This window comes from Crocodylus siamensis, chromosome 5 (assembly GCF_052110815.1).
Source record: "Crocodylus siamensis isolate JL-2025a chromosome 5, ASM5211081v1, whole genome shotgun sequence".
Classification (NCBI taxonomy): Eukaryota; Metazoa; Chordata; order Crocodylia; family Crocodylidae; genus Crocodylus; species Crocodylus siamensis.
In genome coordinates, this window is record NC_143399.1 from 132,351,372 (window position 1) to 132,375,655 (window position 24,284).

The 24,284-nt window shown below is 44.8% G+C and overlaps 1 protein-coding gene and 1 long non-coding RNA gene across 3 annotated transcripts in view; one reads left to right on the plus strand and one right to left on the minus strand.

Annotated features, from left to right (window-relative positions):
• CDCP1 (CUB domain containing protein 1) overlaps positions 1 to 24,284 on the minus strand; it is a 155,610-nt gene that overhangs the window by 104,778 nt on the left and 26,548 nt on the right. The window lies entirely within an intron of this gene.
• LOC149864595 (uncharacterized) overlaps positions 1,026 to 24,284 on the plus strand; it is an 85,395-nt gene continuing 62,136 nt past the window's right edge. Inside the window, exon 1 of one of the 2 annotated variants that reach the window (XR_016442776.1) lies at positions 1,026 to 1,129. This is a non-coding gene — a long non-coding RNA (uncharacterized LOC149864595). The remainder of the gene's footprint in view (positions 1,130 to 24,284) is intronic. The other variant, XR_016442777.1, reaches the window with a different exon arrangement.

Sequence of the window (24,284 nt, forward strand, 5' to 3'; positions counted from 1 at the left end):
TTGCCCTGGTAACCCGGCACCTGAGCTGCCTGGGTGATTGGCAGCTCTGCCAATCAGCCTCACAATCACGGGGCACCTACGCGACTCCGTGACAGGGCCATATGACGTAAGAAGTCCAAGAGGGAAAGGCTTCCTGAGAAAGAGCCACTTCATAGATCCTGTAAGAGAAAACGGCAATACAATCATAAAAAGCAGATGACCCTTGAAAAAGCAAATGATCTTTTTTCCCCTAAGATTAAAGATCGCCTCTTGCTGACAGTAAGCGACGTGTACTTCTCGCTGACAGTAATGTGTAACCGCAAAACCAGTCTCAACCAGCCCAAGCTTGCTCTCTACCGTGTTTTGTAATTTTGCAATGGCAAAAGGAAAAACCTAGATGCCGCGCAACAATGTAGCAATGCAATGCTTAATGTATAAATACCAAGCTGTAAACTCAGTTCAAGTGGAACTCTCTGTCTGTGTGACACTGGGTGGCCCCCTCTGCAGAGCAATAAATCCACATGCAGACACTTCCTCGTTCTCTGCCTAATTGATCGCGGCTAGGAACGAGCCCAAAGACGGGATGTGGCCAGTGCTCTTCAGTGTATGAGCACACCCTTCAGTGTATGGGTGCTACATAGTAGCTAGTAAACCTTTTTTCCCTTACAAATTGGTGACCCAGATGGGACCCTGTGGCAGAATGCCACCTTGGTTTCTCCCCAACATCTCTGCCCTGTGACTGTGATTAGATGGGCCAGCACGGAGGATTCACACCTCAGCCTGTCTCTTCAGGTAACCTGAGCTGGCTGCATTCCTGAGGGAGGGGGGAAACCTGCTCCCTCTGCCTACGTGACTTGCATCAATTACCTGGGTGGGGGGTTTCTACCTGGGGAGCTGGAATCTGCCTGGTAACAGGTGACGTATTTCAAATTGGTTGGCTGACAGCCAACTGGGGCTGACCTCCACTGGACCAGGTGAATGAGGTCACAGGGGCTATATAGGTCAGGAGGGGGAGGAGGCTCTCTCTCTTCGGCCATGAGGTGAAGCAGCAGCAAAGCAGGGGAGACAGAGAAGGCTTACCATCTGAACCTAGCTCTCTCTCTCACCCCAAGACTCCAGAGGGGAAACTGGAGAACTCTGGAAGATGCTTGTGAGTAAGCTACTCATTCGGATTAGATATCTAGCTGGCAGTAACACAGATGTGTAATCAAAAGGCTACCTCAGGCACACTGTTTGCTCTTTAGGATTTCTAAGAAATTGCTCAACCCTGTACCCTAGTTTACCCTACACCCTGTAATCAATAAAGTTCTCCTTTTTGACTAGTGTGGGAGACTTATTGAGGGGTGGGTCTAAATTATGCCTAAGAGACCCCTTAGGTCTGTGGACTAGGGGAGACTTTATTTTTTGCCCCCTTGACTTGGGGAAGTGCCCCAAGTGCCTGTACCGGGTCAAGTACCCGTCGGACTATTAGGCCTGTGTTTCCCCGAGGACACAGGGCTGAGGCAGTCCCTTCTCGGGGTGGTGGCAGCGACGTTACCCCCAGGCTAGCGAGTGTGCTCCAGGAGAGAGGTCGGCCAAGCATAAGGCGCCCCTAGGGAGGCATTCGGAGTCTGGAAGGTGGTCGGGCGCAGGGAGGTGGGCAGTTCAATGCAGGAGCGCCCCCTACGTGCCCGCCACAGACCCTACCTCTCCAGACCGGTGCCACTGCCCCATAACAATGTCCAGCCAGCAAACAAAAGTAAGTTTCCCCTCAGTGTCCTTGTCAAGGGAGCGGGCGGCCCTGAGTCGGAGGTAAGGTAATCCCAAACTTTTAAAGGATAGGAGTGTCTGCTAGACACCCTGAGTATGGTGCTTCTCAGGCAACATATTGGTCACATGTGAAATTGCTAGCTAGTTGATTTTGTTTATCTGTCTGTCTGTGTATCTTGTCTTAGACCTGTCTTCTCCCGGTTCCTCATTCTGGTGACACAGGCAACCATAGAGCGTTGTCCATCTGACCCTTTTGGGCCAGCAAAGCTGTGTGGCGCAATTTTTGTCTCCATTCGCACACAGAGGAACCGATCTCTAATCTTATCTTGTCTCTTTGATAAGTCTCCTTTCCTGTTTGAGGCACTGGTCAGGTCTGTGAGTTGACTCTAGTATTCTGGTTTAAAGGCAAAGGGGTACCCTGCCAAGGGAGACAGCATGGGACAGATGAGATCTGTCCCTGTCCCACCGGGAAGTCCCCTTGGAATTGTCCTTTCTGGTTGGGCTAAAATCCCGGGAATTGGTCTGGTTAAAAAGCTTAAATTAATCCAACTATCCACAACTGTCTGGCCTGGATATACTTACGAGGATCCAAGCTGACAGGGGCCTAGTCTTGCTTCTTTTGACCAAGAAACTTTGAGGTACCTCAGAGGATCTCTGGAAGATCCTCACCCCTGTCAGATGGATTACTGGTATGTCTGGGCAAATGCTGCAAGCAAAATAGAAAAAGGTCGCTTGGGCTCCTCTAAAGATGGGGTCTGACGCCTGGCTTCACTCCAGGCTAGTCCCAAAAACCCCTCTGAAACTCTGCCACCTCCATATGCTCCAACTGCCCCTAGGTCAGAGGAAGATGAATGGTGCCCAGCAGGACCACCACCACTCCCAGAGCCAGTCACGCCCCTGACCCCCACATCCGCTGCTTCAGGTGAACATTCCTCTGATGATGAAACAGGAAGTTCCTCCCCTGTGTCGACACACACACGGGGTCAAACAAAGAATCAGTTGCTTGCTTGCCTAGCTTCACTGCGTCAGTACCCTATTGCCACTCAAGATGGAATGCAATATCCCTATACACATGTTCCATTCAATCCTCAAAACCTCATCCTGTGGCAAACTAACACTCCCAAGTTCAGAGATGACCCAGAGTCAGTGAGACGCAGGATAGAAACCATAATTAACACCCACAACCCTACATGGACAGATATAAATCAACTTCTAGATGTTCTTCTCAGCAAAGAAGAGAGAGCAGAAATTATAAACCAAGGGAATCAATGAGTGTTAGAAGATCCAGGACGGAATAGAACTGATTGGCCAGTTCAAGATCCTGAGTGAGATCTGAATGAGGAACAACAGGACCCTAATAACCTGTTGCATTTGCAACATCCCTGACAATCCCTCCTAAAAGAATTAAAAAAAAAAAGAAAAGAGTAGACTGGACCAAAGTCCAGGCTATTAAACAGAGACCAACTGAACCCCCAAACAATTATTGTCAAAAGCTCCTGAGCACTATGAACAGACACAGTGGTGATTTCAACCCTAGCAGTCTTACCAACCAAACGGTAGTAAATTCCACATTTGTTGGTCAAGCGACTGATGATATAAGGTAATATATCACTAAACACCATCCTGATTGAACCACCAGATGCTTCCCCAGCTAGTCTACCTGGCTACCTATGTCTTTGACCGATGCCCTGAGGTCCAGAAACAAGAAAAATTAAAGCTGAAACCAAAGGAAGTAAATATGTTAGCAGCTGCCCTCACTCAACACCTTCAAGCACCGCCCCCCCAGCAAGGCTACAGTCAAGGCTGAAGGAGAGGGTGGGAATGAGACAGACCCCGTACTTGGTCTCCCCAACTATTTAACCAACCAACCAGGGGACCTCAATCAGATGATACCTGTAATTATTGCAAGCAAAGAGGACACTGGAAGCAAGATTGCCTGGTCCATCCACAGGGGGTCCCTGCACCATTTAACGCTTCCCACATGCCTGCCCTGCCCAAAATTGACCACTACCAACAATACCTGGAAGAGTCGCCTGAACTTGAGGATTGACATAAGGGAGGGCTCTTCCATGAGATGAACCTTGGGGATTCTAACAAAACATCACATAAACTAGAGTGTCTGTCCTCTGAACCATATATTAACCTAGAAGTCCAGGGTCAGATATACAAATGTTTAATTGATACTGGAGCAGATCTTTCTTCACTGGGTGTCTCCCCAAGTCAGGCTAAATTAAAAGTAGCTAAAACTGAACGAGTGGTAAGAGTATCAGGAAAAACCCTTTAGCATCCCGTACAGTGTTCCCACAAAGGTCACCATTGGACCCTTAACAACTGAGCATACCTTCTTACTCTCAAATGGATCACCTGTTAACTTATTAGAGAAAGACCTGCTCTGCAAGCTCAATGCCACCTTGCAGTGTAGCCCAAACAGAATCCAAATTACTGTCCCCAGCACTAACCTCTTGGCCTTTCAGGCCATACTTAATGAGTCTGAATGCCCTTCCCTCCCCGAAGATCTCCGAACTTTGCCCGAATCACTGTGGGGATGGACCCCCACAGCAGTAGGACTCCTTAAATCTGCTACCCCAGTCAGTATCCAAACAAAGCCAGGCCAACCCCTGTCAGTACCCCAGTATTTCCTGTCCAAAAAAGGCAGATGAAAGACAACCACATCATGATTGCTGTAAATTGGTTGAGCATGTAGAAAAACCCCGGAGTGACCTTAAAAATCAACCCTTGCATAACCCAGACTATGTTCTCTTTACTGACGAATCATCATCAGTCATTAAAGGTACAAGACATGCAGGGTATGCAGTAACCACAGTTCAGTGGGTTTGGGAAACCAAGCCCCTTGCACCAGGTACCAGTGCCCAAGCTGCAGAACTTATTGCCTTGCAGAGAGCATGTGAACTTACCACAAACTATTCAGTGACCCTTTTTACTGACTCCCGATATGCGTTTAGTATTTGTCATGCAACCGGCCAGCTATGGAAGCAACGAGGATTCCTCACCTCAAATGAATGCTCAATTGCTAATGCCTCAGAATTCAACAATCTTCTGAACGCTATCCTGTTACCCAAAGAAATCGCAGTTGTCCACTGTCCAGGTCATTCCAAAGACAGTACTTGTAAGTGGAATCTTAAAAGATAACTATATTACAGTTATAGTCACAGGACAACTATCATTTCATCCCAGCCTGTGGGGCTAGATGTGACACATGTAGGTGCATTGGGTCATGCAGTGCGTATTGACAAAGAGAAAATGTGAATATACATGGGAAACAAGCAGCAGGTAGAGAAAGGACATGGCTCTAATTCCACCCAAAGAAAGAGCCATCACTATGAAGAGATCTGAAGACAAGTGTACATATACTGGGGTAATTAAACTGATCTTAGGAAGTTCCACGTAGGCTGTATGTACTTAGATAGTAATGATGCATTGTATCACTGTGCTTTATCTGCAATCTAAATTACCAATAAGTCATTATCTTTCACCTGATAGCTTATTATTACTTAGTGTGATTACAACATAAATCTTACCACTAAGAATGCGAGTCTGTGTCTCCGTACAACAAACATAAATGGATCATCTAGATGTTTGTGTGGCTATATGCCTCTTTGCTCTCTCTATGTACATTCTTTACAGCCACTGTTGTACCTCTCACAGATATAACATTTTGAGAGTTGTCTTCATTTTAGTAACATTTTTAGTTACCAACATTTAGTCGCAATCACTCTTAATTTAGAAATGTAACTGCATCAGAAATAATTATGGGGCTGAAAGCATAGAAAAGGTCGTTTCACTAAAGGAAGCTTGAAGTGATGGGATATAATCCTATGGGGATAATATTTATTTGAATCCCTCATTCGAGGTCTCTGACACGTTGCCTTATGTACTGGGAACTTGCCATGTCAAGAGCTGTGACTAGTTCATGTTCTTTAGAAAAGGCAAAGTCTGTCTGCATGGTTAGAAAGTAGTGGCTGTAAAGGTGGGAGAAACCATACCATGCCATCTCTTAGTAAACAGACACCCCCTTTTGGAATCAAGGGTGAATTTAAGAGATGGTTGCTCTATGTAAGCCTTGGAACATGACCTCCTTCTGTAAACAGGCTGCTGCAGTGATGTGAACGTGACAGGAGGTAAAAAAATATAAGGACTGTCTCCCACATAACTCATAGGTGTGTGAATGGGACCAATGCTGTCCCATTGTCCTTGTCAACAGATGGTTTAGTATGCTTATCAATTAAGTCCTATCAGTCACTTCCTTTCCAACTTATTTATCTCCACATTAAGGAAGACGGAGAGAAACATTTCAAAGATATTCCTAAGAAAAAATCATGCATCAACAGATATCACTCAAAACAATCCATGTGTGGCAGGGCACTGTTGGTGCCTGCCAATTTAAGGGCCAGAAGGCAGCAGACAGCAGGTACCTGATGTGGGAAGCCATTTTAGATTCAGGGCTGCCCATATAAACAGAGTAGTTCTGCTGCTGAGGGCCAGGCAACAACACTGCCTGGTCAGAGGGCTGCTGCTATTGTCTGGAGGTAAGGGATGAGCTGTAGGGGATGGTAAGGAGGCTCTTTGGTCCTGGGCATGACCTAAAACTGCACCCTGCCAGGAGTGGGAGGCCTGGTGGGGCTCTCAGTGGTGCAGAAGCCCCCAGGAAATGCCAGGTGGGTGAAAGGCAGGTTGGGGTGCCTTAACCCCTAGCCCCCATGACTGGGTGGGAGTACCCCTTGTTGGAGGGTTGGGAAGGTGGACCCCATAAAGAAGAGAAAAGGGCCATAGACTCAAGCCTGTCTAAGTTTCCCCTGACTGGCCCATGGTGGGGCCAGGACCAGAAGGGTTGAAGGGCCAGGGGCCCACTGTGAGGGATGCCCAAGAGCTGAGGGCCTGGGGTCCTGACTGGCCTGGAGGTGGGCCAGGGCTAGATGAGCTGAAGGTCTCGGTGGGGGGACCACACCCGAAGGGGGATCAGGGAGATATGGTGCCCGGTATGAAGTGAAGTAGTGCCTTCTAATGTCCAGCCTGAACCTACTCTCAGACAGCTCTGGGAGGTGCTCAGGGGAGCAGGGTTTCACCCATTCCCTGCTGGTTCCCCCCTCCCCCCCCACCCCCGGTGAGTTTATAGATGGCCACCAGGTCCCCTCTCAGCCTTCTCTTGTGAAGGCTGAATAGGTTCAGGTCCCACAGCCTCTCCTCGTAGGATCTGCTCTGCTATCCCTGGATCATGCAAGTGGTCCTCCTGTGGATCCTCTCAATGCTGTCCACATCTCTCCTGAAGTGCAGCACCCAGTGTTGCACAGAGGTCTTGTGATGCATCTGGCGGCTCATGTTCATTTTCGAATCAATAGTGACTCCAAGATCCCTTTTTTTCACTGTGCTTACGAGAAGGGAGTCGCATAAGGTAGCTTTGTTATAATGGGCTCCACCTCCAAACCATGGCTGTGGTACCCCCTAGTGTTAGCACTTAGCTCATTCTTCTCACTCTTCCCTCTCATGGTACCACCCTGCTCCCCTGCCTCCCACACTTTGATGGGAAATGAATACAAGATTTAGGCTACCCTCAGAATACCAGAGTAAACCTTAGGTGATGCACTCTGCCTCATTTTCACCTGATCTCTGTACTCGACTTCTTGAGCAAAGCACTGCTGTTTATGGCTGGTCTCAGCCAATTTACTCTCCTGGTCTCTCTCTTTCTCTCTCTTGGGTGTGCACCTTACTGGTAGCCTTTTGAGAGCTTCCCTATTCCTCTAGCCCTGTTTTGACCTATGAATCTTTTCCTGGGGCTTCTGGTCCATCCCAGAACTGCAGTTCCGCCTACTGACCAGTCACTCTTGTCTCTAGCCCTTTCTTTAGATTGACTGTCTTTAGTATGGGCTCTCTCACTAGCCCATTTGTTTAGTCTGTTGGGCTTGCTCACCCCTCCGCTCAGTTCATGGAGCCTCCTGTTGCAAAAATGTTGCGGTTCGTTTCTCGGGAGGCGAAGAACTCTCAGACACACACTATTAGCAGAACAAAAGGTGTATTTGCAAATGGGGTCAGAGCAGAGACAGAAAATCTCAGATTACTCTGCCGCCGAGGAAAACTCTTAGCTGGCTTTTATCTCTTTCCTCCTGGGCACGTGTGCAGAAGCAGGAACTCTTACAACTCATTTCCGGTTCATACAAACATACATGTGATTACGTCACGTCATCCGTCGCATGTGCATTATAATTAACTACTTAAGTATGCGGGGTGGATAGGCATATATGCATCAGCTAATTACGCATGCTCAGAAAGCTCTCTAGGTCACCAAGAGTTGAAATCCCCACCCTTTCAAGGACACAGTCAGTTGGATTCCAGCTTCTGTAATCTGCATGTGAATTGTCAGGGGGAGAAGAAAAGAGAGTGATTTAGTATAAGAAAAAGATAGTAAATTGGCCAAGAGAGGGGGGAATGTCCTTGGTGGTGTTTCTTCTTATCAGGTACGAGATGCAAACTGTGCAGTTGTAACAACACTCTATTCATTATACGTTTCTAATAATATTTCCAACACTCCTGTGAGCCCCACCTAATTTTACTGGGCCTTTTCTCCTCGATTCACCTTACTTCCCTTCCAGGCTCTCCTGTGCTCCCCTTCATGAGCCCTCACAACTGGGAGACTCATCTCAGGCCACAAAATGGCACCCACTGTGCTTCTCTTCTGTGTGTCTGTCTCACAGACAATTCCCAACCCACTATCATCTAGCTCCCTCCAGCTCTCCAGTCTGTGTTTGCCTGTGTACCACTCTTTAGCAGCCTGTGTTCCCAGGAGCTCTTCTCTTTTTAGAGTCCAGAGCTAGACTGCTTTTCCTGGCTCAGGAGCAAAGCTCTACTCCTTCCAATCAGATGATGGTCTCCACAATCAGGCCCAGGGATAGCCCACTAATTAGCCTGCTCCTCTCTGCTGCAGCCTGCTCAGCTGCTCTTCAGCTACAGGTTTCCCTCACTTTATGCAGGTTCTATATGTGTGAATTCGCTCTTAGGAGTTGCCCTTAAGAGTTGCTTGCAACCTTGTAGCCCCTGTCATAGTCTTTCCTTAGGACCTTTTTGCAGCTAGCCCTAATTCTGCTCCCTGCATTAAACTGCAGTGTTATAATGCTTCTTTCTCTTTCTTAAAGTAACAGGAGTTAGGGGCCTCTGTTACAATGGAACAGTTGACTAGAGCATCGGAGTTCAATCCCAGGGTATAGCAGGCTACAGATTCTATCTGTGTAGATTAAAAATATCTGAACATGGGCACTGAGAAAGTCCAACGTCTTAATCCTTCTACGAAGATGGTAAGAGTATGTCCGCTGGGAAAGCAATGGCACTGTCTCACTTATACTATAATGAGGCTTCATTAGAAAAATATCACAACTCAGTTTTCTGGAAACTATTCTTTGTCCTCTACTACATCCAGAATATACTTGGACACCAACTATGTCAGTGACGTGCTATCATGGTAATAGCGATAAACTTCACAAACATTTTGCTAGGTACTGATTAATATATCTACACTTAATGTATGGAATGAGCAGATGTTTATCCAAAGAGGGGAGATGACAGTAATACTTGCAAAGCCTGAAGCAAGACCTTCAGCTTGCATACTTATGTTTTTGATGTTTGTGTTTGCACACAATACTACTCTCTCGGTAACCTTTTAAAGTGTCAGTCAGGGAACAATTCAGTCTGTAAATATTGTTGCCATTTATGGCTTTTATATAATTAATCACAGGGATCCGGTTTGTATTAAAAATGCCTCAATCAATTATTCATATATATTCTTTTAATATACCCGTCTCACCCATTTTTGCATTTGTTCTCAGCAGTTGTTGATATGTAGATGGTAATCGGATTACAACTTTGACCTTTAAAACAAGTGATGTGAATATTTTGGTAATGTTTTGTAGATGCCATTTCTTCAGGGATGATACACATAAATGCTGTTTCATTAAAAATGATTACTAATTACAAGTGACATAGTGTCAATATCCATGAGTACAGACCATGACAAACTAAACTGCTGAACTGAAATGCCTAGCATTTGGCTTTAATCATCCAGGCCCTACAACACGTCTGAATTACAAATGAGAGTTGCATTCACAGCCTAGTTGGAGCTCCATTCTGCCCAAAGACAGAAAAGTGGATCCTTTTGTAAAAAGAACAGTGGTAGGCTCTTCTAATACAGAAACACAATGAAAAAATCAATGACATATGATTTTTTAATATTGATTTCTAAATTTCACAAGAACTTTGTAAGTATCCTATTCTCACTATCGCTCTGTGCACTATGTGCAGTGGTGTTGAATCAAACAGCAATCAGTAAAAACCAGAGCGGAGAATATTTTCTGAAGAAAACTTGAAGCCTGAAAAATCAAGACTGGATTCCTTAAACTGGCAACATGAACAAAAATACACTTTGGCCATTGTATTTGTACCTCTATGAGTTATACAGCAGTGTAAGATGCCAACTATTGCAAAAACATTCTTCTTCCCAACATTATAGATGTTATTTTAAAAATTACAGGGACAGGTGTGACTACCATTTTCAAATAACAGTCTCTCTCACTATGCTGATGAAGTGGCCAGGGAAATGTAAGACCAACAGCTTTCAAATCATGGTCACTAATTCTGCAAAGCTTGTCACTTGTGAGGTTACAGTGTGCTACTGAAGATTTCCTGTTTTGTAAGCTGTACTGGGACTCAAAACAAAAGGATAATTATAGGAAGCAGACACAGAACCTTGCTTTCAAAGGGGAAAGTGTATTTCAGTTTACACAAGAGAGGTCAGGGTAGTAACTTAAGAATACAAATTTGATCAAACAAGGGAAACATATTGTACTTCTTGCATAGTGGCTTCAACCATTCATCAGCTACCAAGCTTTTTCTCCAAAGACAATGCCTGAAGACTTGCAGCTGGTCCTTGATGAAACAGTTCACGTAATGTACTTTGTAAATACAATCAAACAAATTCTTGACTTTTTTAAATTGCTTTGGAACAGAATGGATTACTACAAGTGAGCTGAGCATGCAGAGATCAGAAAAGTAAGTTCCCTTTTAATAAAGTCTTCTAAACCTGACAAGCTCAGAAGTTCTTTACCTTAGGACCCAATCCTAGAATCAGACAGAAAAAGCTAGTCTTGTGGAGTCCAGGAGCAAAGTAGAATGCTGTGTAATGTAGGCAAACTGCTTGCCCCTCACTAGTTTAGAGTCCTCATCCTGTTACATAGCAGGATGAGGGATGGAGCATCTTAACTATGTCTAGGCTTTAGGATGAATCCCACCCTGTTCATGAAGGAGGTGGTGCATTATCTTCCTATACGTCTCTACTTTGAGAGTTACCTCTTATCTCCATTGCTGTAACTAACAAAAGCGCTGGGGTAGTTGAGAGCTATAGGCAAGGAAAGGGCCCCCAAGGAGACACTTGCTTGCCTATACACAAATGCCAGGAGCTTGGGGAACAAACAGGAGGGACTTGTCCTCCTGCTAAATGCAAATAACTATGATGTCATAGGGATAACAGAGACCTGGTGGGACTCCACCCATGACTGGGCCACAGGTATAGATGGCTATCCCCTGTACAGGAGGGATCGAGTAGACAAAAGGGGTGGGAGTGTAGCTCTCTATGTCAAGAAACGCTATGCATCCCTGCAAGCTGACATTTACACCCATGGTGGACTTGGGACCCTTTGGGTTAAAATCCATGGGGAACACCGCACAGGAGATACTATGGTGGGAGTCTACTACAGACCCCCTACCCAAGGTTAAGATCTTGACAGAAGTTTGCTAAGGAAATGGCTGAGGCCACGCACTCCCAGTGTATGGTTGTTACGGGAGACTTTAACTACCCAGACATCTCGTGGGAGGAGCGCTCAGCCAAATCTGAGCGGGCGCAAAGCTTTCTCTCGTGCATGGATGACCTCTATCTGACACAGGAAGTCTATGGGCTGACACGAGGTAAAGCGCTGCTCGACCTGGTACTAGCAACTGGGGACAACCTAATCAGCGACCTAATGATTGAAGGGAAGCTGGGTGACAGTGACCACGAGTTGATCACCTTCACCATCTGTCATAAAGCTGGCAAGTCAGTCAGTAATACAGAAGTTCTCAACTTCAAGAAAGCTGACTTTGACAAGCTCAGCCGGCTTGTTGGTGAGGCCCTAAAGGGCCACAACCCAAAGGGGAGGGGAGTTCAGGACAAGTGGTTGCTCCTCAAGGGAGTGATCCTGGATGCACAAGCAAAGTCTATCCCATCTTGGAGGAAAGGCACCAAAAGGGCACAGCAGCACCCTTGGCTCTCCAGGGAACTAGTGGACCTCCTGCATCTTAGAAGGAAGACCTACAAATTATGGAGGACTGGAACCACCACCAAGGAGGAATACTTTGATCTGGTCTGGACCTGCAGAGAGCAAACCAGAAAAAGCCAAGGCTGCGATGGAACTACAGCTAGCTACAAATATCAAGGACAATAAAAAAGTCCTTTTTTAAGAAATGTGGGGACCCAGAGGAAAAGGAAGAGCAACACTGGACCCCTGCTAAACCAGATGGGACAACTGACAACCGATGCCCAGGAAAAAGCAAACTTGCTAAATTGGTACTTTGCATCAGTTTTTCACCAGTCCCATGGGACAACCCTGCCCACTATGGGACAGGGCGGCCCAGCTGAGGGAGATTCCTTACCATCCATCAAAGATGACCTATTGAAGGAACACCTTGAGAGGCTGGATACCTTCAAGTCAGATGGCCCTGACAGTTTACACCCAAGGGTACTCAAGGAACTGGCATGCATCATAGCTCAGCCCCTGGCACAGATCTTAGAGAACTCCTGGTGCTCTGGTGAAGTGCCTGACGATTGGAAGAAAGTCAATGCGGTGCCTATCTTCAAAAAAGGGAGGAAGGTGGATCCGGCAGACTACAGACCCATCAGCCTGACCTCTATCCTGGGGAAGGTCTTGGAAAAGATTATCAAAGAGGCCATCCTATACAGGATAGCTGATGGCAATATCCTGAGGGATAGCCAGCATAGGTTTGTTGCTGGTAGGTCTTGCTTGACCAATCTCATTTCCTCTTATGACCAGATGACCTATCACCTGGACAAAGGGGAAGAGATTGATGTTATATATCTTGACTTTAAAAAAGCCTTCGACCTGGTATCCCATGAGCACCTCTTGGCAAAACTGGCTAACTGCAGCCTTGACCTCACCACAGTCCACTAGCTGGGGAACTGGCTCTGCAGTAGGACCCAGAGGGTGGTTGTTAATGGAAGTCAATCATCATGGTGCCCTGTGACCACTGGGGTCCCCCAAGGCTCTGTCCTTGGACCCATATTGTTCAACATCTTCATTAATGATGTGGACATTGGAGTCAGAAGCAGACTGGCCAAGTTCACTGATGACACCAAACTTTGGGTTAAAGCATCCACACCAGAAGACAGGTGGGTGATCCTGGCTGATCTGGACAGGCTCAGCAAAAGGATGGATGAGAACCTGATGCTATTTAACACCAAAAAATGCAAGGTTCTCCACCTTGGGAGGAAAAACCTGCAGCATGCTTATAGGCTCGGCAGTGTTGCGCTGGTTAGCACTACAGATGAAAGAGACTTGGGGTCATGACTGACCACAAGATGAACATGAGCCTTCAATGTGATGCTGAGGCTAGTAAAGTAAGCAAAACACTGGCTTGCATCCATAGATGCTTCTCAAGCAAATCCCAGGATGTCATTCTCCTGTTGTACTCGGCCTTGGTGAGGCCACAGCTGGAGTACTGCATCCAGCTTTGGGCTCCACAATTCAAAAAGGATGTGGAAAAGCTTGAGAGAGTCCAGAGAAGAGCCACGCACATGATCAGAGGTCAGGAAAACGGACTTTATGATGAGAGGCTGAGAGTCATGGGACTCTTCAGCCTGGAAAAGTGCAGGCTCAGGGGTGATCTGGTGGCCACCTATAAGCTTATCAGGGGTGCTCATCAGGATCTGGGGGACATATGTTCACTAGAGTGCCCCAAGGGATCAAAAGGTCGAATGGTCACAAACTCCTCTGCGACCGTTTCATGCTGGACATAAGGAAGAACTTCTTTACTGTCTGAGCCCCAGAGGTTTAGAATAGACTGCTGCCAGAGGTGGTTCGAACACCCACTTGAAATGCCTTCAAGACACTTTTGGATGTTTATCTTGCTGAGATCCTATGATCCCTGCTGACTTCCTGCCCCTGGGCAGGGAGCAGGACTTGATGATCCTCCCGGGTCCCTTTCAGCCCAAATGTCTATGAAATCTAAAGAAAACTTTGTTTTAATGATCCATCTGTGTTGAGTCAATGTTCTGCCTGACCCAAAAGGACAATAGCAGATGTAGGATGTGTCTCCAGTCAAATGGAACTATTACATATCTGGCTAGCAATTATGGTGAAGTAAGATGAGTCTAGATCTGGGTGAGCAGAAGATTGTCTTGGTAAGTCTAGACCAACTGAGCTTTTGCTGAGTGATTTGGCCTTCTTAGTCACTTAACTGGGAAGAATTTGACATATCCCATACATTTATCCTGAAAGACAGGGATGATACCCTAACAAGTTTAAGGACTAATCAAAGTTGCACTCCATTGGATAGTTATGGAAGGACAGTTTACTTAATCATGCTGCATGTAATAAATGCACTTTGTTCAATGTCCCTTCCTTCAACTTGTGTTCAAGGAATAACTCAGTCCTCTAAACTAAGGCAGAAATGGATAAATTAAATAAATACAGTTAGCAGTGTCCAACTTTCTAACTCATCAGGCACTGCAGAAGCAATATTTAAAACCGAGGAGCTGAGCTATCTTGTATACCTTTGGGACTGGCTGCTGAAAACTTTATCACTAAAGAATGGGGATTAGTTTCTTAAAATCTCTGCAAGGAGCACTGATTTCTTTCCTGAAGTCATGTGCTCCAAACTGAGACAACAGTTCACAGAATGAAACCTCAAGAACACCACAGTACATGTGCTGTCTCTGGACCTTTTATTTAGCAGTAGTCAGTAAGAAGCTCTAGTTGGTAGGCTCAGGTATGTCATTATAGCCTAAATAACCACAGCTATAAACATAAAGCATAAAAATATATTGCATGACATCTACAGAAAATAAAATCAGCTGTCTCCTGGCCCAGTGCTCCCTACCAGCCCCCTAGAGCTCCCCCAGGTGGCAGTAGGGGTCCATTCCAGGGCCCCAGGAAGCGGGAGCAGTTTGCTACCATTAGCAGCAAATCTGCTCCCACTTCCCTGCTTGTGTTGACACCGGCCCAGGAGCGTTTACTTGTGAGTAGTTTATTCATGAGTAAACTGATCCCAGATCAAATTCATGTGCAGAGGTGCGCTCTGTGTTTTCTGTGATCCTAATCTTCAAGAGAAGCCCATAGGGAGCCTATACATGTGCAGTGAGGCTTCTCCAATGCACTGTAATTACAGCAGATTCCAGCATCGTGTGTATCAGTGACCCTGTGCTAAAAAATGGCAGTAGGGGTGCTTTAACTTAAGCTTGTTCGATGAGCTTTAGTTAAAATGCCTCCATTTTTCAGTGCAGGGACGCTGATACACGTGATGCTCAGGGTGCTTTAATTAGAGTGGCTCTCAGATTGCTCTAATTAAAGCACCCTTCCCCCTCACTCCCAGAGCACAGGTATAAATGCCTATAGAAATGTAAAAAGTGCTTGTAGCAATAGTGAAATGGAACATCACTTTTAAAGCTATTTTGTGTGCTGTGATAAGTAATTGGCTTCACTGCAGAGCCTAGGATCATAAGAAACCTGGAAATAGCTGCAGCATTATTCCAAAGTAATGGCAGGCATACCCTTAAGCTGAAAAACTGCTCCTAAAGCTTTTTGTAGCTTGCAGTTGACCTATAGGCCTCTTGCACTGTTGATTTTTTTTTCATATTTTACAGTTATGACAGAAATGCATTCAACTTTTCATATTTCCCAACTTCAGCTAAACTATCTAATTACCCAGAATTTAAATAACTCATGGTTACCTGCTCTGTAATGAGTCCAGTCCCTATATTTGTTATGGATGATGATTTATCTCAGTGTTTAATATATGACACAGGAAAAAGAAAGCCAATACAGACTGTCTGATAGTCATGGAGTTAATTAAAATAGTACAGAATCCACTTAAAACAAGCAAAATAATATGCATGATTTTGATGCATCTTCTTTTTCTCACTCATGTTAATCAGCTGAGAATAATTAGGAAATGCTGAAGACACCATCAAATCTGCAGAATCAAGGGCGGGACTCCTTTCTACCATCAATGGAGCTGTGGCATGCTATTGGCATTACCAATGCAGAAATGGGCTTTTTTGTTTTTTTACACAACCGTTTCTTCAGAGCTGCTGGAATTGGAAACCTTGAAGAAAAGGTTATTTTTATTATGTAGTGCCCCTAAAGTCCAATATAGTATTGTTTTGCTGCACTCTACAAGTGAAGAGAGGATAGGCTACCCAACATCCTGTTCTTATGTTTTGTGTCTGTCTCCAGTTACACTCATGATTTCAGCAACCAGTAGAGATCCTGCAGGAAAAGGCAGTATCTTTAACTGTTCCCAGTGTCTCAATTCATGAAGCTCAAACTGTTCATGGAAATGAAACATTTCAGCTGTAAGGAGAAGATTAGCTGTTCCTTTTTTCCTCACTCAGTGCTGGCAGATGTCAGTAACTGTTATAATGGTAGTCTCTTATAGAGAGCTTGTCCCCGTCTCCTTGAGTGGGCAGTAAACAGTGATGTTTTGTTTTGCAAAAAGAAAAAAAAAAGCTTGATATGGGAAATAACTGAGGCTCTAGAAGAACTAAAGAGAAAAACAGATTAAATTATGTTTTTCAGGTACAGCCAGGGAAAGCCCATCTCTTGATCAGAAATGTTTTTTCCTTTAAACTGTAGGAAAAAATAATTAAAATAATAAAAGGCTTGAGGAAAAAAATGCTTCACTTGTTAATCTCAGCTGCACTGTTTGCACATGGTGCATTGTTAATGCAGAATGACCTTCTGGCTATGGCCACATTCATTTCTTGATGTCCCACATACCCTCCAGGCTGCCCCAGACATATGGAACAGTCAGCTGTCTATGCAACATTATATTCTTCCTTCCTGTTCCTAGTAGAAGGCCATATGTGAGATTAGAGATCTATGCATGGAAATAGAGCAAGATGACAAAAGGAAGGAATGAAGAAAGATCTCTTGGCATTGTCCATCCTAGCATATCAGAACCATGGTCTTGTTAGGAATTTTGCAGCTGGTAAAAAAAATGAAAGCCTGGAAACATGACTGTACTGTACACTTCTTTTCAGGAGCAGGATCCACTACAGCTATTCTGGCAACTGTGGGAAGTGATATAGGTGACTGGGAGACAATGCAGAAAAACAATGCCTCTACATAGAGAGTTGTGGCCTCCAGTTCATCCTGAAATGTTATTCTGAGAATGGGGTACAAATACTGACATTGGAGAAGAATCAGGGCAAATTCAACCACTTTTTACCATTGTAATGATATGGTAGAAACTGTGAAGGGAACTTCACAGTATATCCAAGCCTATAAATACATTTCTCTGGGTAATAAAACAATCTGGTTTGTGCTGTTGGTTTATGTTTTTAATTTTCACCTCCTGGAGTAAATGAAACAGTTAAAATTTTCTTGCAACCACTATTTTCTGGGAAAAAGTAACTTTGAGTTTACATATAGGACCAACTTGGGCTACAAGACTGAGCAACCCTCTATCACACTCCATTTTTGAAGGACTTCAAAGTGCAGAGGCACTCTGAACCCACAGAGTTGAATCAGTTTTATTCTCCAAAAAACTGTAATTAAACAAACAACTTCATTTAACAAAGTAAGGCCCAAGTCATGTCCTGTTTTTTTCTTTTCATCTAACAAGAAAAAAAGGTTATGAATAAAACTAACATGAAATGATTAGCACTTCTATTGTACTTGTTCAAAATGTTGTACAGGATTTAGTTTGTAAAGCCTTACAACAACCCCATGAAACAAATAAATATTGTTCTTTCCCTACTTGGAGGAACTGAAGTACAGAGAAAATAAAGTCTGATGTCCAGAAATGATGAACACACAGAGCTTCAGTGTGCTGCATATACTCCTTGTCTTTAAAAACAAAAGAAAAATACCCTTAGGTCCTAAGCAAGCTGCCCAAGGCCACAGAAGCAATTATTAAGACAGCTAGGAGTAAAACTCAGGAGTTCTACTAGACCAAGGCTTCAGAATTATACCTGGCTATTCCATGTGTATAAGTCTTCTAGAAAAGGCTATCAATATCTACATCCAAATTTTAAATTTGCTTGTTTTAAGTTTAAACTGATGTAGTGGTCCCTTCTGACATGTGGAGACAAATGGCTTCATTGTCTCTGCTGATGCACAGAGCTTCTCTAAAAGGCAGCAGTGCTAACTGATCTTGCTTCACACATGTCCAACAATTGACTAACACTAAGCAGAAAAGGTAGAGTAATAGAGTCCCTCCAACTCATTCTGGTGATTCTTGCTGATGGGGAGAGGGAAAAATAGACAGATATCTTTTTCTTCCCTTTCATCAGCTCTAGGGATGAAGAGGAAGGGATAAATCAAGTGCAGTAGACATTTACTGCTCAAAGGATAATATTAAAGTTGAGGGCCCCTAACAACTGTTCCAGGACAGTACCGTATAGGAACATGAGGGCATGTTGAGTTTGTGAGAGAGAAGCATTAGCTTCCCACATGGGCATGCTTCTGTATAATAGGATCTCCATCTCTCATATTGGTCTTTGGCTATTAAGTATTTGGTAACATTTCCAAAAGATGTGGGTGAGGGGTCATGATTAGACAGACAGGCAGGCAGGGCAAAGAGCACAAAAGATTTGTGAGGAAGACATAAGGAAAAATTAAGTAAGAAGAAAACTTGCTAGAAGATCAAGGCAAGATAAATGAGAGCAAGGGGAGGAGTATAAGAAATAAACATTTAAAGGACAATACAGGAAAAAAAGGTGGAGTGAAGTTAAGGAAAGGAATGAAGAGCATAAGAAGCAAGAGAGATTCTATTCTTAAAATAGATGATGGATGATATATAGCAATACACAGAACACAACTTTTCAGTCTCTGTAAACTGCATTGGTCTGGCTTGAAGCCTCCGCTGGAGTACTAAATCTAGTTTGGGGCACCATACATTAAAAAAAGAGGTAGACAAAGTGGGGGGGAACATCCAGAGAAGAGGATAAAGAATAGTAACAGGTGTAGAAAACATGACTTAAAGTTTCAAATAAAGGAATATGCTCCTTCTAGAAAAGGAGGGTTTGTCTACACGTGTAGTTACGCGTGCCTAAACTTAATGCACCTTTGTTTAAGGTGCATTAAGGTAATTTAGGCATGCGTCTACGCATAGACGCACTAAAGTGAATTAAGACACATTAAATTTAGGCTTGCATAGCTAAGTCTCATTAGCCCACATGTAGCCACGCTAATGCACATTAACACAGTGTGCATCCACAGACGTACACTACGTTAATGTGCATTAAGCGTCTAAACGTGAACTAATGCGACTTAACTAATCACATCTAAATTTGTACTTGCTTTAAACGGATATCAAATTTAGGTGGGATTAGTCTAAAATCTCCATTTTTAAGGAACATTAAGGGCGCACATGTGGACATGTACCCTAAACACACCTTAAAAATGGCAATTTTAGGCTAATCCTGCATAAAAGGGTCACGTGTAGACAAGCCTGGGGAGACTGAAAAGGGACATAATGAAGAGAATGGTGACCAAGTGTTTTCCATTTCCCCAAAACAGGACAAGAAGGAACAAATGTAATTTGCAGCAAGCAAGATTTGGGTTAGATACTGGGAAAAATACCCTCTAACTATGTAGACTGTCAAGCAATGGAACATGGTATTGAGGGAGGCTGTGTACTTCCCAAGATTTTTATGAACAGGCAAAAATGTTTCAAACTATCTTTGCAGCCTCAAAGCGGAGAGGTGGAGTCTCAAGGTCCATTCCAGTCCTTCATTTTATTGATTTGTTTGTGACAAATAAAAGAGCCATGTACTGTAGCTGTTTTTCTTCACAATATTAAAAAAAAATCAAAAGCATAACTAGCATTGGCAATACAATGTAGTCCTTTTAACAGGTTAATTTATTTCCTTGGATTTGTAGAAAGTTTTCTTGGTGTCTTGTGACTTTTGTTTGTGCCATTTGCCGTCTTAGCTTTCCTCATTTTTCTCAGTCCTTCTGATTCTCTTCTAGCTCTTATTCCCTTTTCTACTCAATCCTCACATTTTAACCTTTTGGTCGCCTGTCCTACAGTTCCTTTCAGACAAAAAGCAACCACAGCAAAGGGCTCCATTCTCTGCTCTTAATTTTATCTTGCCCATCAACTTGTTTCTTTCTGATTTTAATCACCCTCTCTTCCACAGCCAATATGAGTGTATGTATATATGTATACGTCCATTTTTCTAGCCCTCTTAGTAGATGTGACTAGGTACATCTGCTCTTTCTCCTGCTCTTTGTTTCTTTGTCACTTTATATTTGTCAATGTTCTTTTGTATCTTTCCATTTTAACAACTCATGTTGCTAAGCAACACCAAGAGGTACATCAGCAAGGTAGTGTCCCAGTGCTTTCAGTGAGCTTCACCTTGCAGTGAGTGAAAATGTAATTTAACTTCATAGAGAAATCCTTCCTAGACAACGTATAATCTAGTTATGGTCCACAAGATACCTAACAAAACAGGAAGTCTAGATCAGTGCTGCTTATAAGGTAGTACATCCACAGGGAGTCCACATTAGGATTACATTTTAAACTAGCTAGGTGCTGGGTATGTAAATACCACACAATGAAAGTCACCCCTTCCAGCTAAACCACTGCAATCAATATCCCATTGAGATAGCACAGATTCAAATTACAGATCTGGATGTGAATCCTGACTTTCACAACACTCACTAAGGTTAAGAGCCGATGAGTATTCTGCCGTATTTATAGTGAGCTCTTCAACTAGATAGTTCCAATCTGACTCTGAGATTTATCAAATTTTGAAGCTATTTCAATCAGAAGTTTTGGTCTGGCCATAGCTTTAATGGTGACTTCTGTTACGTCTAGTAAGTCTAGCAGCCTAGATTTTGTGGTAGGATTAGAAACAGAATAAATGAACTGCATTCACTTCACAAGATTTCAGACTTGAATGATTTGAATGGTTTGCAAAGCTGTCCAAAGCATGGCTATCCATAGGATTTCTAAGAGGGCTGGTGAAAATTTTTTTCACCCTTCCCTCAGAATGTCACTAAACCCAATTCCCTGGAAAAAAAAATTCTGTGGGCAGTCTTGCTAACAGCACAAAAAAATATGGCAACCTGAAATGTTTTGATGGAATAGCTCTTCCACCAGATAATTTTTTTTTAATATAAAATTTTTATCTTGGTTGTAATTTTTCATCTCCACGGAACAATGTCATCTCTATGGAAAAATCCCTGGTTCAAGGTTTCCCCTTTCTTATAGAAAATCTTGAAACCTAATAGCATGTAGTATTTTTTCTGTATCTGTAGTTACACTCAAATTGTTTTTGACTAAAAATGTTTCCCAGGTACCATATTTTTTCTCGGCCTTTTGTTGAAAAAGCAGTAAACTCTGCTGGGAACATAGAAAAAAATCAAGTGCCTTAGAGAAAATTCCATGGAAAAGAACTAACACTTTCTACCAGCTCTAGAAATATGAGAATTTCCAGACACGAACCCATGATTTGTTAGTCAAACAGTGAGCACATTAATCCCTAAATCTAAAAATCCCTCTAAAAGAATGGACAACTTTTGGGACCAAAAAGGAAATGATAAACTTCAAATGACAATAAAGGGGGTGAAACAGGGGCTACAAACCCTGTAACTAAGAGTAGGGCCAGGCAGCAGAGCTAAAGAGCTGCAGGACTCTGGGTTGCAAACAGCAGGCTACAGGACCAGAGCTCCAGGCAGCTAATTAATGCTGCAGAAAAGTGAGTGGGACTGATGATACCAATGAATAGCCCCTGTGCCTGGATAAGAGTGTCATAGGACATGGCTACGTACAGACAGTCAAAAAGTAAGCTGCATAGATTGAACTGATACCAGCTAAACCATAGGCAACTGGTGCCTCCTGAGTCGGGGGGCACTTCCCCACCCCCCCAGCAGCCAGTCAGCAGCTCTAAGAGGGAATGCTGCCTAGAAGTGGCAGCGGCGTGCCCAGATGGGCCAGGGACGTGCCCGGAAGTGCCAGCAGCACTTCTCCTGGCACCCCCACTCCCTGGCTGGTGCTCTTGGGGGGCACCAGCACTCCCGCCTGCCCCCCCCGCCCAACGCCTAAGTGGGGAATGCTGCTGTGAGGGGATGCACCAGTGCTCTCAGTGGGCGCACATGCACCCCCTATGCATTGCCACTGAACTGAACTGACGTTCAGTTTTCGATTAAGAAAGGCGGGGAGTAGGGGGGCCCCATACTGACCTAGGTCAGTAGGCAGGGGGCACTAAAGCATGCCTCCCAGCCTACTAGCCATTACCAGCCCAGCCAGGTGGGGCCAGCCCCAGTTGGCTCCCCAGTACATGCTCCAAACCTCCTGCTGTTCCCACACAGGGGACTGAGGACACCCTGTCCAGGTGCTGGCCCACCATGGGGGACCCCCTGCCTCAGAGGGGTCCCTCCCCCTTGCTGGGGTTCCTTAGCTGGGCAGCCCTGGAGAGCTGAAGGGAATTCCCCCCTTTCCCCCTTCCAGCTGTTGATTGGTTTCAGCTGCTGCCACAGGAGAGCGGGAGAAGTCCAGTGGGGGACACCAGGCAGCCCCTGCCTTGGAGGCCTTCCCCCCACCCCAGCCCAGGGTCTCCCAGCCCTGGGCAGCCCCAGGGAGCTGAGGGGAATTCTTCCCTCTTGAACCCCACAGCTGCTTCCCTCAGCCCCTGTGAGTCTCAGGGACAACCCAGGACAGCTCAGGGAGCAGGAGGAAATTCTCCCACTTCTCACCAGCTGCTTTTGCCTCAGACAACAGCAAAACCATGGCCTTGGGAACTCCTTCCCCATCCCTCCTGTGGCAGCAGCTAAGGCAAGCAGCTGTGTAGGGGAGCGGGGTGAGGAATTATCTCAGCTCCCCAAGCTGCCCCTGGTGGGGAAAGGGTTGTGGAAGGGTAAAAAGCCCCTGCGCTATGTAGACCCAGGCTAGGAGGATCTGGGGGTCTGTTCCCCTGTCTCTCCCCACCATGGGCTGACACACACAGACAGGAAGCAGGCTTTGGAGCAGAGGGGTGGGGCAGTCCTTATGGTAGGGCAGTTTTTGCTTCACTAGAGCAGACAGCACAGCCCAGGGCTGCAAAGCATCCTGGGATGCTGGGGGAATATGAGTTAACTTGAACTGGAAAAGGATCTGGGACAGAAGTCCCGTAAGTTGGTTTGACCTAAATCAGTCAAGTCTGATACTACATCCAATCAGGTTTATCTTAAACCAGTTCTGGCTATTTTGACAGTTGTTTATGTACACTGAGCTTCTGAGCTAGCGACAGGCATTCAAAAAGCCTGAGCCTGAACTGTTTCAATCTTTGCAGGTTAGTATAACCTGCAAAGGGGAAGGTAAAAACTGCAGGGATGGTAGCCCCTGCTGAGGCCACGAAGCTGGTCAAGTTTCAAGGAGTTAGGTGCAGGGGTTTCTGGGAAACTGCACCTCAAGCTGCTGACAAGCAAAGCTGCTGACATGTATGACTGTGTGTGTTAAGGTGCAGCTGTTTTTCTGTTCCTCCCTCAGAGCATGGGATTGGAAGGGACCTGAGGGAAGGATCACAGTCACTGGTCAGCTATACATGTCAATATCAGAGCAGTCCTTCCCCCCTTCTCTTCCTCCCCCTCCTTACTTTCTGTTTCACTGCAGGCAAGCCCAGCTTCAAAACTCGAAATGTTTCGAAACTTTCACAACATTTCGAGTGCCCTTGTTTCATTTCAAGGCTGTTTCAAACCTTTTGTTTTGTTTTGATTTTGCTGTTTCAAGCTCAAAATGAGTCAAAACAGCGTCAAAATGAAACACCCGGTGAAATTTCACATAGCTCTAAATAGCAGCCCTGTGATGCTGTGACAGCCTGCCCAGGATGGCCTCCTTCAGGGACAGAGCTGATAGTGTGCATATGAACCCAAAGGGAGCTGGGACTGCTTCCAATTGGTACTTCAGGAGTGCCAGTAGTCTGTTCAGGATAGACAGTATAAACAAGATGAACCCTTGAACTGCAGTGAGGGGCAAGCTAAGGTAGGGCCAAAAGGCCAAAGAGCAATTAGGACTAATTGGGCCTTAGATTGGACAGAGAGAGAATAGAATGGGAGGCCAGCTGTTGAAAGGACCAGTGCAGATTGGGCCAGACTGGCCACCCAATGATGAGTAAGGCCGAAGGAGGCATCTAAGGCTAAACTCTGTTTTTCTGAGGACAGCCTCCCAAATGATTATTTATTTGCCATCATTGCGTGGCAGGCAAAGGTAGGGCAATACCCAACCTTATAAGCCAGAGTATAAATGGGCCTAGTGTGGCCTCCAGGGAGTGCCACAACCACCTTTGAAGGCAGGTCCTG